General features: G+C 39.8%; 1 protein-coding gene across 1 annotated transcript in view; it reads left to right on the top strand.

Annotated features, from left to right (window-relative positions):
• Window positions 1-18,205, top strand: part of si:ch211-168k14.2 (phospholipase D1) — a gene marked incomplete at its 3' end in the record, with an annotated part of 103,843 nt that overhangs the window by 44,462 nt on the left and 41,176 nt on the right.

The following is an 18,205-nucleotide window of genomic DNA, read 5'->3' as shown; positions in this document are numbered from 1 at the left end:
ACCCGAGCCACTGCCTGTTCACCCCGCTACCATCCAGAAGGCGAGGTCAGTACAGGTGCATCAAAGCTGGGACTGAGAGTGAAAAACAGCTTCTATCTCAAGGCCATCAGACTGTTAAACAGCCATCACTAAGACAGAGAGGCTGCTATTTACATACAGACTTGAATCATTGGCCACATTAATAAATGGATCACTAGTCACTTAGATGGCATAATATTGCCACTTTAATTTTTTTTAACATATTTTACATTACTCATCTCATATGTTTAAACTGTATTTTATACCATCTATTGCATCTTGCCTATGCCGCTCGGTCATCGCATATATATATATATATTCTTATTCTACCCCTTTAGATTTGTGTGTATTAGGTAGTTGTTGTGGAATTGTTAGATTACTTGTTAGATATTACTGCACTGTCGGTGTAACGGGTTTCCTCCTCTTCGTCTGAGGAGTAGCAAGGATCGGACAAATACGCAGCGTGGTAAGTGTCCATATTGATATTTTTTATAAATCAAACAGAACACTGAACGAAATAACAAAAGAACAAATAAACCCGAAACAGTCCCGTATGGTGAAAACACTAACACAGGAAACAACCACCCACAAAACCCAAAGGAAAACAAGCTACCTAAATATGGCTCCCAATCAGAGACAACGACTGACACCTGCCTCTGATTGGGAACCATACTAGGCCAAACACAGAAATAGACAACCTAGACATACAACATAGAATGCCCACCCACATCACACCCTGACCAAACAAAACATACAATGCAATCTATGGTCAGGGCGTGACAGTCGGAACTATCAATCAATCAATCAAATGTATTTATAAAGCCCTTCTTACATTAGCTGATACAGAAACCCAGCCTACATCTCCAAACAGCAAGCAATACAGTTGCACAAACTAGAAGCACAAGCATTTCGCTACACTCGCATAATATCTGCCAACCATGTGTATGTGACCAATAACATTTGATTTGATTCCTATAGATTTTCACATTTGAAATGTGATACTTAATCAAGCCAATTATGTTATATATATATATATTTTTTTTTTTTTTATTAATGACCTGTAATCAAAATCTTTTTACATTTGCACAAACTATATTACATTTAACATTAAACGTTTGAATGATACAATTCATCATTTTCGGCTACATTCATTGCTAAGATTTAAGGTGGCCATATTTTTTATGAGCTAGTTTAAAAGCTAAGACTTAAGGTGGCCATATTTTTTTTTGAAATAGATATTTCCTCTCCCTAAACAGCAGGAAACAGATTGTGCAGTCAACCTTACTGCCAAAAATGTATTGTGGTGTAGTAATTGTAGTTTTTGAAATGATAAGCTGTAGTTTTTATTTGTTTATCATTTTTTTATTGGAATTGTCAGGTATCAAATACGGTAACAAAGTGAGATCAGCTGGTCTGGCAAGCTTATTTTACGTTTTACATTGCAGTTAATACTACGTTAGCACAGAGGTTTTAAGAAAACCAGTACTAACACAACTGTGAGTTAAGTTATGCTTGGTTGTTGCAATTGCCTCCCCGTTTCTACTCAATACGTCTGCCAAATGTATACACTAATTACCTCCCAATGCAAAATGCATAAAGTATGGATTTCATATCTCCCTTTCTGTCTGCTATGTCAGTCAGCCAGCCAGCCAGCCATTAAGTCAGTTAGCCAGCCGATCCGCTTGCCTGCCACCCACCATTCTGTCCTTCCATGATATCAGATAGACAGACAGACAGCCACAGAGACAGGCAGCCAGCCAGCTACACAAACAGACAGTGAGCCAGTTAGTCAGCCAGCCGATCCGCTCGCCCGCCACATACCCCTCTGTCCCTCTCTCCGTCAGATAGACAAACAGCCAGCCAGCCAGCCACACAGACAGGCAGCCAGCCAGAGATTTGCATCACTTACAGGGGGTGCTGGGCAGTGGTGGGGTTGGAGGAGTGATGGGGGGTAATTAGGGGGGGGATGTGCCTGTATCACCCCGTAGAAGGCCTAGTGGCCCAAATGCGGTGTGACAGGCCATGCCAGAGGAGGACAGGGGGGACCTAATGTCTTGTGATCCCCCAAAGGTAGACCCACATTGATTGAGAGCAGTCTGACGGTACATGTAATGACAACAGAAAGAAAAGGTCAGGCTCAAATGGCGTGAAAGTAAGGAAATGACTGAGTACCACGCAATGTCGCAAAGACATTTCCTTTGTGCCTGATTCCATGTGTTTTTATCAATATGTTCATTTTATGAATTAATATGATAAACTTTTTACCATTAGCCTAATATGGATACAAAGTTGTAGTGTATCATACTACTTACAGTTAGTTGATAAATAAGTTTATATAACTTTAAACATTATTTTAAATGTATCACCATATTATGATTCTGACAATGAGATATAAGAAAGGTCTGGATATAAGACACTTGAAACAATACAATCATAACCATGTTGTGTCATTCAGGAGTCATATAATTGAAATCAATAGAGAAGGGTAGGTCATTTTGGAATGTGTTGAGAGCAACATCAAACTTTAGCTACTTCTAATCTCAGAGGCCTTTAAAACATCACAAAGTCTCCCAATAGCCTTATCCATTCCATCTCTAATTGATGAATTTGACCATTACAGTATGAATCCTGAACTGGTGTGATTCACTGTGTTTTAAATACTGTCTCTGAACTGCTGGTTAGGATGCTGTGAGGTGTTTTACAGTATACTCCAGGTGAGAGTATGCTTACCTGCTGAATGCGTGTATCTCTCTCTAGCCAAACGTAAGACCCAGTTTAGGGGTGAGAATGTGAGCGGTCACCCACTCCACACTCTCCCTCCCCGTCCACCCCCTCCCTTCCCATCCTCTATAGCCCTTTGCCCCTTGCTATGGCCATTAGGGAGAGTCCTAGTCCACCCCAAGCAATGACAGGTGAAATGGAGCACAAAATCCAACAGTCTGCGAAGGGCCTCTCTCCTCAACCTCACTTCAAAGCTTCTCTCTCTGTCTCTCTCTCCCTCTCTTTCTATCTATCATTATTTGTATTTTTATCTGTTTGTCGTCTCTCTCTTTTTCTATCTTCCTCTCTCTCAAACACTCTCAAACATACAATGGATACGCCTTCAAAAGCTTGTGAACACCCTTCTATCCTTGACAATAGGGGTGTTTTTCAGCACTGTCCATCTATTGCATACATATCTAACCACAGAAGGCAAGGGCAAGGTCAAAATCCCTTAGGATATAAGTCTATTGAATAAAATACAGTTAACAACATGTCCTTGCTATAGGCCACATTGTCTAGAGCTCAGCCATGCTAACCAGCTGGTGGGTGTACCAAGCAGGTTATATTCCACTTCAGACAATGAGGCACTGCACCTATATGTTACAAACCTCTCCTTACAGATGACATTCACACACACACACACACACACACACACACACACACACACACACACACACACACACACACACACACACACACACACACACACACACACACACACACACACACACACACACACACACACCATGTTCATAGAGACATGCGTACACGTGATGGAAGATGGCACCTACTGTATATGCACAGGCCTTATGTCCCCTCGCTGTTGGAGAAGCAGTTTTCTGATTCACTAGATAATAATGAGTTTGAGCTTGAGTCTCCTCCCATTCTCTTTCCATCTCTCTGTCTGTCTTACTCTCTTCCTCCCCCTCTCTCCCTCTCTGGCTCCAGAAATTCACATCGTTATGGTAACCAGTCCTGCTAACAGCTTGTTAATTCATTCAAAAAGCCCCCGCAGTCAAAGATAATGAAAATGTATTATTGTTTTTGGGCATAGGGGTATTGGAGCTAGCATTACAGTCACTACCATATGAGACAGCCTATCTGCATTAATTATGATTATCACGTTACATACTTTGGCCGACCATGGCCAGGACTGGGCCCATAATGATATCACTGCTGGTATTAGTGAACTAAGTGTGATATCAGAGATACGTCTATATGTGTCTCAATATATATTTTTCTTAAGTTTTGATTTAGGTTTGATTTACTGTAAAAAAAAAAGATCTATGATAGAAATTCATATCCAATCATCGGTGTTCTGTGTTTCTTTAAGTGTCTTGTTCCCGCTGCTTTTGTTCCATTGAAATCAAAGGAAGGATGATATTTGTGATAAGTTCTGTTACAATACGTTCTCATTGGGATAATGAGAGGATTGACATTTGGAGAGAGGTTATTTAATGCCAGAGCACTAAGTGAAGAGGACATGTTTGGAGTCTGTATCAAAAGAAGAAGAACAAAAGGAGGAGTGATTATATTATAGATGCAGACAAGCCTATCTGCAGAGGATGGGGGTGAAGATGAAGGGATATCATTCACATGCATTCATGTGCGCACACACACACACAATGTGTGTGGTGTCAGACGGATTACCAGGACGTGTACTCAGTGCATGCGCGGACCAACTGGCAAGTGTCTTCACTGACATTTTCAACCTCTCCCTGGCCGACTCTGTAACACCAACATGTTTCAAGCAGACCACCGTAGTCTCTGTGCCAAAGGAAGTGAAGGTAACCTGCCTAAATGATTACCACCCCGTAGCACTAAAGTCGGTAGCCATGAAGTGCTTTGAAAGGCTGGTCATGGCTCACATCAACAGGATCCTCACAAATACCCTAGACCCACTCCAATTTGCATCCCGCCCCAACAGATCCACAGACGTCGTGATCTCAATCGCAGTCCACAAAGCCTTTTCCCACCTGAACAAAAGGAACACCTACGTGAGAATGCTGTTCATTGACGAAAGCTCAGCGTTCAACACCATAGAGCCCACAAAGCTCATCACAAACTAAGGACCCTGGGACTAAACACCCTCCCTCTGTAACAGGATCCTGGACAAACTAACGGGCCGCCCCCAGGTGGTAAGGGTAGGCAACAACACGTCTGCCACGCTGATCCTCAACACTGGGGCCCCTCAGGAGTGTTTTTACTTAGTCCCCTCCTGTACTCCCAGTACACCCACGACTGTGTGGCCAAACAAGACTCCAACACCATCATTAAGTTTGCTGACAACACAACAGTGGTAGGCCTGATCACCGACAACAATGAGACAGCCTATAGGGAGGAGGTCAGAGAACTGGCAGTGTGGTGCCAGGACAACAACCTCTCCCTCAATGTCAGAAAGACAAAGGAGCTGATCATGGACTACAGGAAAAGGCGGGCCGAACAGGCCCCCGTGAACAGGGTTGTAGTGAAGCGGGTCGAGAGTTTCAAGTTCCTTGGTGTCCACATCACCAACGAACTATCATGGTCCAAACACACCGAGACAGTCGTGAAGAGGGCACAACAAAACCTTTTCCCCCTCAGGAGACTGAAAAGATTTGGCATTAGTCCCCAGATCCTCAAAAAGGTCTACAGCTGCACCATTGAGAGCATCCTGACCAGTTGCATCACCGCCTGGTATGGCAACTGTTTGGCATCTGACCGTAAGGCGCTACAGAGGGTAGTGCGTATGTCCCAGTACATCACTGGGGCCAAGCTTCCTCCCATCCAGGACCTATATAATAGGTGGTGTCAGAGGAAAGCCCATAAAATTGTCAGAGACCCCAGTCACCCAAGTCATAGACTGTTTTCTCTGCTACCGCACTGCAAGCATTACCGGAGCGCCAAGTCTAGGACCAAAAGGCTCCTTAACAGCTTCTATCCCCAAGCCATAAGACTGCTGAACAATTAATCAAATGGCCACCAGACTATTTACATTGACCCCCCTCCCCTCCATTTGTTTTGTACACTTCTGCTACTCGCTGTTTATTATCTATGCATTGTTACTTCACCCCTACCTACATGTGTTACTTTTTTTTTAAATTATTTTTTTACTTGAGTTTATTTGGTAAATATTTTCTTAACTCTTCTTGAACTGCACTGTTGTCTTGGGGCTTGTAAGTAAGCATTTCACGGTAAGGTCTACACTTGTTGTATTCGGCGCATGTGCCAAATAAAGTTTGATTTGATTTGGAATTTCTGATATGTCTATTTCAAAAATACTAGCCTTTGAACTTTTACATTTGCAGTTTATAAAAGATAGATTTTGGTCAGACTGAACCTCATCATTTCAGTAGTGTGTTAAATCAAGGCCACATTGTCTACAATCACAATACACCTTTCAATCCAATACGTTTTTCCACCAAGTTTAGCATCCCGCCATCTTTTTTTCATTTTTGTATTCCCGGCGACAAAGCCTATACTTTATATCCGCAAACCGAACTTGTCATGATTGGGGTTAAGTTCTGCCTATGGCTTATTATGAAATGTAGCCGTAATGCCGAGGCCGCATTGGCACGCACTACGCTGTTAAGCTCTTGATGGTTGCTAGGCAGCGCCCATTACTACTATCCTCCTGGAAGTTCTAAACTTTGCGAGGCATGTCACTCCACCCATCTCTTCACTATTTTCTTAACCACTAGATGGAGCCATAAAAAAATTACTAAGGGAATAAATATCACTGAATGATGAAAATATTGGAATAAAGCAAGCTAATGCAATTGAAGGCATCAACTTGTTGCTGACGGAAACTCCCTATGTCATCCAATTGTTATAATACATTAGATTGAAGCAATAGCCTACCCGCGTGTGATCAACTATTTCAGCACTGTTTTGCGCTGCTTTGAAACAAGCGGGGTGTCTTGATAAATTAATCAATGTTCGATTTTTTTGTTGTATTGAATCTCCATTTGGAAATTGGTTAGGCTACAATTAGGCTGTGGAAATGTTAGCTAACTATAGTTATATATAGTATCATATAGTGGTGGCAGGTAGCCTAGTGGTTAGAGCATTGAACTTGTAACCAAAAGGTTGAAAAATCAAATCCCTGAGCTGACAAGGTAAAAATCTGTCATTCTGCCCCTGAACAAGGCAGTTCACCCACTATTCCTAGGCTGTCATTGAAAATAAGAATTTGTTCTTAACTGACTTGCCTAGTTAAATAAATAAAAAATATAAATATAGTTGACATGGTGCCTTAGTAGCAAGCCTAAACAGAGAGCTCCTGTAAATTTAACATTACACATAATTATTTGCAAGTGTTTTGAATTTTGTGTTTTTTAAATCAACTGTTTAGTTGTTCATAACATTTCGTTTTATTGCATATTTCTGGTGGTTTTGACCCACAGATTTGCAGATGGACTGGCTGGTCAACTTTTGGTTTGGCTAGCTAGCTAGCTGTTAGGCTAATTGTTTTTGTTTGAATGATGCACCAAGTGGATGCCATACATTGTGAGGGAGGAAAAGTCCAGGAGCTTCACGACTCAGGCTGGTTCCCAGAGTAGCACCCTAAATGGTCATCAATAGACTCTTCATCAACCATCTTCCTGACCACCTTCCTCTCATCAAGCTACGAACTGTCCTCCATCTTTGGAGGATGCATGCACTCAAGGACTAACTTAGTCTCTATTGGTTGATCTAACTATAGCCAGGTTACTAATTATGATGTATTGCTTGCTTGTTTTATGCTTTTAAAGCGATTTGAGATTGTTATGAAAAGTGCTATAGACATTTAACAAATTTGTCATGACTCTCCTGGTCGATGATCCAAGGCCTCAGATCAGATTGGCAAATGGATGACGACATGACCAGACCCCTCTCACCCACAGAAGAGGAGGAGGGGGGGGGGGGTCGGGCTGGTTTTGACATCTTAACACTCTGTCATAAATTAGGCAGGAGGGAGATCTCCCGCTCCTGCTCTTCAGTATCAAGATCTCCTGCTCTTCAGTATCAAACAAAGGAATGCCTTTGTCCCCCAGAATATTTTTGCCGCCAAAACTATAACGCCCAAATAGTGAATATTGGAACAATATTTCTAAGAAAGGAATGTTAAGAATGGTCAGTGGGGATCTGAAGAATAATCATGTCGTATTGCTTTTCATTTTGCAATATTATTAAACACTGTATGAATCAAATACTGTAACAAAGGAGGGAAAACCCCTTCGGCTTTCAAGTTTCCATCCAATATGATGTTAATACAATATGAAGAATGATGAAAATGTTTTTGTTAAGATATGAATGTGATTTTAGTTTTCTAACGAAATCATAGTTTTCATGTCCTTTGCACATGAACTAAGCCACACCCCGATTGAGGTCAGAAGAGCGATGGAACTGCCCTTTTTGACCAGAGTGCTTAAAAGGACTCGCTAAGAATTAACATAGCAGAACAGCAGACATGAAGCGTGAGCTAAATGTTTGAAACGGCTGAAAATGGTTAGAACTTTGAATCTCCACATGAGGTGAAGAAGAGAAAGACTAGACCTTAACTTGGATTTGGATAGAAAACACTCTGAAGTTTCTAAAACAGTTTGAATGATGTCTGTGAGTACAATAGAACTCATATGGAAGGCAAAAACCTGAGAACAAATCCATCCAGGAAGTGGGAAATCTGAGGTTGGTGGATTTTTAACTCAGCTCCTCATGAAAAGATACAGTAGGATATTGGTAATGTTGCACTTCCTAAGGCTTCCACTAGATGTCAACAGACTTTAGAACCTTGTCTGATGCTTCTACTGTGAAGTGGGGCCGAAGGAGAGAGGAATGAGTCAGAGGTCTGCCAGCAGCCACGAGCTGACCATGCTCTGACCATTTGCGTTCACATGAGAGTTTGTTCCCGTTCCATTTGCTTTTCTGAAGACAAAGGAATTCTCCGGTTGGAACATTATTGAAGAATTATGTTAAAAACATCCTAAAGATTGATTCAATACATCGTTTGTCATGTTTCTACTGACTGTTACGGAACTTTTTGACATTTCGTCTGCTTTTAGTGAACGCACTTCGTGACTTTGGATTTGTTTACCAAATGCGCTAACAAAAGTAACTATTTGGACATAAATGATGGACATTACCGAACAAAACAAACATTTCTTGTGGAAGTGGGAGTCCTGGAGTGCATTCCGACGAAGATCAGCAAAGGTAAGTGAAGATTTATAATGCTATTTATGATATTTGTAGACTGCATAATATGGCGGATATATTTGTGTATTGATTGGGCTCTCAGCACCGACTCAGATTATTGCATGGTGTGCTTTTTCAGTAAAGCTTTTTTGAAATCTGACACAGCGGTTGCATTAACCTCTAACACCTACCAAACCCGGATCCGGGATCCCCCCCATCACAAAAGCTGACTAGCATAGCCTAGCCTAAAGTTACAGGGATATCATAAAATAAAATGTTCATGAAATCACAAGTCCAAGACACCAAATGAAAGATACAGATCTTGTGAATAAAGCCATCATTTCTGATTTTTAAAATGTTTTACAGGGAAGACACAATATGTAAATCTATTAGCTAACCACGTTAGCAAAAGACAACTTTTTTTTACTCCACCATTTTCTTACTGCATCAGTAGCTATCACAAATTCGGCCAAATAAAGATATAAATAGCCACTAACCAAGAAACAACCTCATCAGATGACAGTCTGATAACATATTTATTGTATAGCATATGTTTTGTTAGAAAAATGTGCATATTTCAGGTATAAATCCTAGTTTACCATTGCAGCCACCATCACAAATCTCCCCAAAGCGACTAGAATTACTACAGAGAGCAACGTGTATTACCTATTTACTCATCATAAAACATTTCTTAAAAATACACAGCGCACAGCAATGGAAAGACACAGATCTTGTGAATTCAGACAATATTTCAGATGTTCTAAGTGTTTTACAGCGAAAACACAATAAATCGTTATATTAGCATACCACATGTGCAAACATTACCCCAGCATTGATTCAAGGCAAAGAGAGCGATAACGTTATCACCACCAAAATATATTAATTTTTTCACTAACCTTCTCAGAATTCTTCAGATGACACTCCTGTAACATCATATTACAACATACATATAGAGTTTGTTCGAAAATGTGCATATTTAGCCACATAAATCGTGGTTATACAATGAGAAAAGTAAGCCAAGCTGGACAGAAAATGTCGGTCGCCATCTTGGAGCGTCACCTAGTCTAATCAGTAAATAATCATAAACTTGACTAAAAAATACAGGGTGGACAGCAATTGAAAGACAAATTAGTTCTTAATGCAATCGCTGAATTACATTTTTAAAATTAACCTTACTGCGCAATACTGGGTGCAATACATGGTGCTATAGCGCAACGTTACACTGAAAAAAATGGCGTCTGATACATTTTACTTTTTCAACAGAGCCACGAATTATCAGCATAAATAGTACTTACTATTAGCTGAACTCCCATCAGAATCTTGGTAAAGGTGTCCGTTGGCCAAAAGAATCGTTGCTGGGTTGGAGAATGTTTCCTTCCACGTTGTAATTAGCAGTACAGAATGGAATTCGAGAGAGAGATACCCAACTTCCTACAACGCCACAAAATGAAATGCCCGAAAATCGCAGTATACTGACCTAAACTGATATAAATCGGTTTAAAATAACAAGATTATGATGTCTTTAAAGCCTATATCGAATAAAAACAGAGCCGGATATATATAGGAGCTAAAACGGGAGCTTCTAAAAAGACATGCCAAGACCCTTTCTGCGTCAGCGCGAGAATCCAAAAGGTTGGTCACCTCGGTTCCAACCAATTTATAGACTTTCTGAATTACGTAGCGACTCCATTTCAACTCTCCCTATTCGCTAACAACCAGGGAAGGCGTATGCAGTGCATCTCAACCAATAGAGGACAGGCAAATTAATACACAGGTCTGAGAGCAGCCAGTAAAATTCTGCATTATTACATACACATAGGAAAATTGCTCTAAGTCGAGTTCTGTTTCACCCACAGACATAATTCAAACGGTTTTAGAAACTAGAGATTGTTTTCTATCCAATAGTAGTAATAATATGCATATTGTACGAGCAAGAATTGAGTAAGAGGCAGTTTAATATGGAGACCAATTTGTGCTATGTCGAAATGGCACCCCCCTAGTGGCAAGAAGTTAAGGAGAAGTGCATCTAAAATTCCATGCATAACAGTTGTATCTTTTAGCAATGTTTATTATGAGTATTTCTGTAAATTGATGTGGCTCTCTGCAAAATCAAAGGATGTTTTGGAACTTCTGAACGTAAGGCGCCAATATAAACTCAGATTTTTGGATATAAATATGAACTTTACCAAACAAAACATACATGTATTGTGTAATATGAAGTCCTATGAGTGTCATCTGATGAAGATCATCAAAGGTTAGTGATTCATTTTATCTATATTTCTGCTTTTTGTGAATCCTCTCTTTGGCTGGAAAAATGTCTGTGTTATTCTGTGAATAGGCACTCACCTAACATAATCGTTTGGTTTGTTTTCGTCGTAAAGCCTTTTTGAAATCGGACACTGTGGCTGGATTTACAACAAGTGTATCTTTAAAATGCTGTAAAATACATGTTTGTTTGAGGAATTTTAATGATGGGATTTCTGTTGTTTTGAATTTGGCGCCCTGCAGTTTCACTGGCTGTTGAAGAGGTGGGACGCTAGCGTCTCACGTACCCTAGATTAACATTGCCAGTCTGCAGCTGGGCATGTAAAAGTGGTCCTAGAACTTTGACTAAAGATACAAGGTGGGAAGGAAGAATATCCCATCTCAGACAACCATTGGTGCATCTGAAGATCTGTTCTAGTTGAACACTCCACTACAATACCAAGACAACTAAGAAGAAGGACATTGTGACCTCTGGTGGATAACCAGAGTCTTACACCTATCGAGCCATTCCCCATAGAAAGATTGATTGGTTTCAACAGAGAGATGACGAAGAAAGACATCTACACGTAAATACATTGTGTTTCTTATCCAAACGTGTGGCGGCTCATGTGCAAGGTATTTGGTTACTGTAAGTGTAGTTTCCAAATGTACGATAAATGTCCCTTTTTCCCTATCTCTCTATTTCCCCCACCCCCTTCTCCATCTCTGTGTAATACGCCATCATATCTTGTCAGTCCACTAGGGACTTTTGTCTCATGTAAGTGTGTATGTCTATTCTTTGTTATTATTTAGTTAGTTAGTAAATAAATAATTACATAAATTTGTGTAGAACTGAATAATCAGAAAAGGCCTGGGTTCTTGCAGATTCAAGAAGTCTGTGATGTTCAGAATGAGACTGATATGTTATCAGTTATTATTAATTATTAATAAATGACTGTTATCAATATATCTTATATGTATAATCTTGAGTTTAATTCGGGAGATGATAACTCATTAACTTCTCTAGGATAGGGGGCAGCATTTTCACGTTTTGATGAAAAGCGTGCCCAGAGTAAACTGCCTCCTACTCAGTCCCAGATGCTAATATATGCATGTAATTAGTAGTATTGGATGGAAAACACTCTGAAGTTTCTAAAACTGTTTGAATCATGTCTGTGACTATTACATAACTTATTTGGCAGGCAAAATCCTGAGGACAAACCATTCAGAATGTTTTTTTCGAGGTCACTCTCTTTTCAATGAGTTACATTGGGAATCCAGATTTCTAAAGGACTTTCCTTTAGTTCCTATCGCTTCCACTGGATGTCAACAGTCTTTAGAAATTGGTTGAGGTTTTTCCTTTGAGAAATGAAGAAGTAGCCATGTTCAGAATGAGGCTCCAGTGAAGTGTACTGTTTGTTAGTGGCACGTGACCAGAAAGCATGCTACACATTGTTTTCCTCCGGTATTGAACACAGATCATCCCGTCTTCAATTTTATCAATTATTTACGTAAACAAATACCTAAAGTTGTATTACAAAAGTAGTTTGAAATGTTTGGACAAAGCTTACAGGTAACTTTTGTAGTCATGTTGAGCGAGTTGGAACCAGTGATTTTCTGGCTCAAACGCGCCAAATAAATTGACATTTTGGATATATATCGACGGAATTAATCGAACAAAAGGACCATTTGTGATGTTTATGGGACATATTGGAGTGCCAACAGAAGAAGCTTGCCAAAGGTACTGCATGAATTATATCTTTATTTCTGCGTTTTGTGTTGCGCCGGGAGGGTTGAAATATGATGGTCTGTGATTGTTAGCTGGGGTGCTATCCTCAGATAATATCATTGTTTGCTTTCGCCGTAAAGCATTTTTGAAATCTGACGAGTTGGCTGGATTCACAACAAGTGTAGCTTTAATTTGGTATATTGAATGTGTGATTTCATGAAAGTTAAATTTTTATAGTAATTTATTTGAATTTGGCGTTCTGCATTTTCACTGGATGTCGGCCAGGTGGGACGCTACCGTCCCACATATCCCAGAGATGTTAAACAACTTCTTCCATGGTGCCCCAAATTCCTAATGAGTTAATTGTTACATGATGAATTGAATCGAGTAACAATTAAACATAGTTAGGTTACTCGATAAATAACAGTCATCACATTAATGAAAGTCACGTCATGACATAGTGGAGCCCCCGTGCGAGGAATCTAAGCAGAAATTAGGCCTTAATGTTGAATTCAGTCTATTTGAATCGTGTAGCTGATTACGTTATACACCATTGGAGCCGTAGAAAGATTTCAATTCAAATCAAAGTTTATTTGTCACATGCGCCGAATACAACAGTGAAATGCTTACTTACAGGCCCTCACCAACAGTGCGATTTTTATTAAGTAAAAAATACATATTAGGTGAACAATAGATATTAACTTCTTATGGCTGCAGCCCGACACCGGTACACTTATGACAACAGCCAGCTCAAAGTGCAGGGCGCGAAATTCAAAAGATATTTTTTTTAAATATTTAACTTTCACACATTAACAAGTCCAATACAGCATATGAAAGGTACACATCTTGTGAATCCAGCCAACATGTCCGATTTTTTTAATGTTTTACAGGGAAGACACAATATGTAAATCTATTAGCTAACCACGTTAGCAAAAGACACCACTTTTTTTACTCCATCAGTTTTTTACTCCATCAGTAGCTATCACAAATTCAACCAAATAAAGATATAAATAGCCACTAACCAAGAAACAACTTCATCAGATGACAGTCTGATAACATATTTATTGTATAGCATATGTTTTGTTAGAAAAATGTGCATATTTCAGGTATAAATCATAGTTTACCATTGCAGCCACCATCACAAATCTCACCAAAGCGACTAGAATAACTACAGAGAGCAACGTGTATTACCTAATTACTCATCATAAAACATTTCTTAAAAATACACAGCGTACAGCAATTGAAAGACACAGATCTTGTGAATCCAGACAATATTTCAGATTTTCTAAGTGTTTTACAGCGAAAACACAATATAGCGTTATATTAGCTTAGCACATGTGCAAACATCACCCCAGCATTGATTCAAGGCAAAAAGAGCGATAACGTATAAACCACCAAAATATATTAATTTTTTCACTAACCTTCTCAGAATTCTTCAGATGACAGTCCTGTAACATCATATTACACAATGCATATAGAGTTTGTTCGAAAATGTGCATATTTAGCGGCACAAATCGTGCTTATACAATGACAATAGTGTCCAAATACTCAAGCAATCTGTCCGGCGCCATCTTGGAAAGGCGCCTATTCTTATCGAAAACTATTCATAAACTTGACTAAAAAAATACAGGTTGGACAGCAATTGAAAGACAAATTAGTTCTTAATGCAATCGCTGAATTACATTTTTAAAATTAACGTTACTGCGCAATACCGGGTGCGATAAAGCAAGGCTACACTGCAAGTAATGGCGTCTTATGCATTTTACTTTTTTCAACAGAACAATGAATTATCAGCATAAATAGTTCTTACTTTTTGATGACCTCCCATCAGAATCTTGGGATAGGTGTCCTTTGTCCAAAAGAATCGTTGCTAGGTTGTAGAATGTCGTCTTCCACGTTGCAATTAGCAGTAAACATTAGCCATGTGGGCCAGAGATACCCAACTTCCTACAGCGCCAAGAAAATAAATACCCGAAAATCGCAATATACTGACATAAACTGATATAATTCGGTTCAAAATAACAAGATTATGATGTCTTTAAAGCCTATATCGAATAAAAACAGAGCCGGATATAACTAGAAGCTAAAACGGGAGCTTCTAAAACGACATGCCAAGGTCCTCAGTGCGTCAGCGCGAAGAAGCAAAAGGAGGGACACATCGATTCCAATCAATTTATAGACTTTCTGATCTGCGTAGAGACTCCATTTCAAGGCCCTCTATTCGCTGACACCCAGGGGAAGGCGTATGCAGTGCATCTCAACCAATAAAAGACAGGCAAAGTTATACACAGGTCTGAGAACAGGTTGGAAAAATCTGCATTCTCAACTCCACATAGGGAAATTGCTCTAAGTCAATCAATCAATCAATCAATCAAGTTTATTTTATATAGCCCTTCGTACATCAGCTAATATCTCGAAGTGCTGTACAGAAACCCAGCCTAAAACCCCAAACAGCTAGTAATGCAGGTGTAGAAGCACGGTGGCTAGGAAAAACTCCCTAGAAAGGCCAAAACCTAGGAAGAAACCTAGAGAGGAACCAGGCTATGAGGGGTGGCCAGTCCTCTTCTGGCTGTGCCGGGTGGAGATTATAACAGAACTATGCCAAGATGTTCAAAAATGTTCATAAGTGACAAGCATGGTCAAATAATAATCATGAATAATTTTCAGTTGGCTTTTCATAGCCGATCATTAAGAGTTGAAAAACAACAGGTCTGGGACAGGTGGCGGTTCCATAACCGCAGGCAGAACAGTTGAAACTGGAATAGCAGCAAGGCCAGGCGGACTGGGGACAGCAAGTCCAGTTCTGTTTCACGCACAGACATAATTCAAACGGTTTTAGAAACTAGAGAGTGTTTTCTATCCAATAGTAATAATAATATGCATATTGTACGAGCAAGAATTGAGTACGAGGCCGTTTGAAATGGGCACCTTTTATCTGGCTACTCAATACTCCCCCTGCAGCCCAAACAGGTTAAAGAAGTAAAAACAACAGTGAAAAATAACAGTAGCGAGGCTATATACAGTAGCGAGGCTATAAATATAGCGAGGCTACATACAGACACCGGTTAGTCAGGCTAATTGAGTTAGTATGTACATGAATGTAAAGTTAAAGTGACTATGCATTTATGATAAACAGAGAGTAGCAGCAGCGTACAATTTGTTGTTGGGTGTGTGTGTTTCCATTTGAACAAGATACTAGAGGTTGCCTCCGGTGTAGGGTGCATTACTGAATGGCTACGAGCCAGGACATATGGGCCGGCTGATTTAGATATTCTGAGAAATAGACTGGTTGGGCCAAAACGTAGTACTATTTCTGTCTCTTGCGCTTCAGGAGTGAGTAGACTCGGTCATTATTCATTTCTAGAGCGAGGACATATGGCCAGTAGATTATAGAAATTTGATTAGAAATATTCGCTTGACCGAAGTGGATTTATCTCTCCATCTCTCGCGTTTCAGTAGCGAAGAGTAGATGACGGTGTATTTCTTGCTAGCGAAGAAAACGGCGATGGGGTTGGAACGTGAGATGTCATTAGTAAACCTGTTCGCATATTATAGGGGCCCCTGTTGTGCTTGGAAGTGAAATTCTTGTACAAATAAGGCTAGCTTTGCATGAGATGCTAAGCTAACAAAGGGAGAGCAGCCATTTTTTCCTTTGTTCACCGGGAAATCCTGTGTCTTCGGCGACGGAAGTTCCACCTCCTTGGGACTCGCGTTTGATTAAAACTTTCTGTGATTCTGTGATCAGATCCTGATGGTGAAGAATCACCTGCATATATAATGTTTAAATTTTTTAAAGAACATTTTCAATGTGAGGGCAGAACGTGTACGTTATGATATCCAGGCAATCTCAGCTGATTGGATATTGTTGTCTCATTCAATTTAACAAGGAAGTTAAGTAGCCTAACAAACCTTGTCAGGTTGGAACAAATTCTTATTTCAATGACAGCCTAGGAACAGATAACTGCCTTGTTCAGGGGCAGAACGACAGATTTGTACCTTGTCAGCTCAGCAATGCAAACTTGCAACCTTTTGGTTACTAGTCCAATGCTCTAACCACTAGGCTACCCTGCCGATTATATCCAAAATTATTTGTTCCAACCAATGAGACATTTTAAACTTTTCTACATTAACCTAGATACAGCAACGCTTTCAGATTAATTAAAGTTTAATTCCCGGATAGCCTATACAGGTATGATTAATCATTAACATTGATTAATCAATTAAATTGCTTTTGCATATTCATTCACGTCCAACTCCCACATTTTTGATCCAGTATTGATGGTTCATTAATGTCTATAAATAGATGAAAATCGTTTTTGCTGCTTCCATCAACTCAAAACCCAAACTTAAAAAAAATATATATAATAATAATAATGTGCAAGCTATCAGAGGGGCTGGTCCCCATTCCCCTGCTAATTAGTGAACCGTCACCCATAAAAGGATTGATCGCTGACCTCAGCAGCGATATCAACCCTAACTATGCCATTAGCGGAAAACAGCAGAAATTGCGACAAACGCCCTCCAAAATAAACCATTGTGCGCAGACCTTGTAAAGGTTCTCTCCAGTTTAGCCCTGATGTACCACCATCAGAGATTGGCATCGATCAAGTACCGCAGTGCCCAGCAGAAGCACGAGCAAGAAACGGTTGACATGAAGGGACAGGTAGAGAGAACCAGGACACTAATGACAAAAACAGAAGAGGTAAACATTCTGCTAGCTGAGGAACTACGTCACAAAATAGTAATTGAAAAAACTGATGACGATGAACGAGCACAAACTCTTCAACAAAATAGTTTTCTCCAGGAACAAATTGATTTAACAAAACTGAATAAGATGTAGGCCATGCCAAACTAGGTTCATCTGTTGAGTTATCTACAAACAGGAGCGCGCAATTTGATAACACGCATGCAGTTTTGATGAATGTTACTCAAAGCTTTACAATGACAGTCTTTTGTGGTAGTTCAGTGTATTACAATGAAAGTCTTTTGAGGTAGTGCAGTGTTTTACAATGACAGTCTTTTGTGGTAGTTCAGTGTTTTACAATGACAGTCTTTTGTGGTAGTTCAGTGTTTTACAATGACAGTCTGTGGTAGCTCAGTGTTTTACAATGACAGTCTTTAGTGGTAGCTCAGTGTTTTACAATGACAGTCTTTAGTTGTAGTTCAGTGTTCTACAATGACAATCTGTGGCAGTTCAGTGTTTTACAATGTCAGTCTTTTGTGGTAGTTCAGTGTTTTACAATGACAGTCTTTAATGGTAGGTCAGTGTTTTACAATGACAGTCTTTAATGGTTGTTC

The sequence above is a fragment of the Salvelinus namaycush genome, chromosome 13, assembly GCF_016432855.1.
Source record: "Salvelinus namaycush isolate Seneca chromosome 13, SaNama_1.0, whole genome shotgun sequence".
NCBI lineage: Eukaryota > Metazoa > Chordata > Actinopteri > Salmoniformes > Salmonidae > Salvelinus > Salvelinus namaycush.
This window is presented reverse-complemented; position numbering and strand designations above follow the sequence as displayed.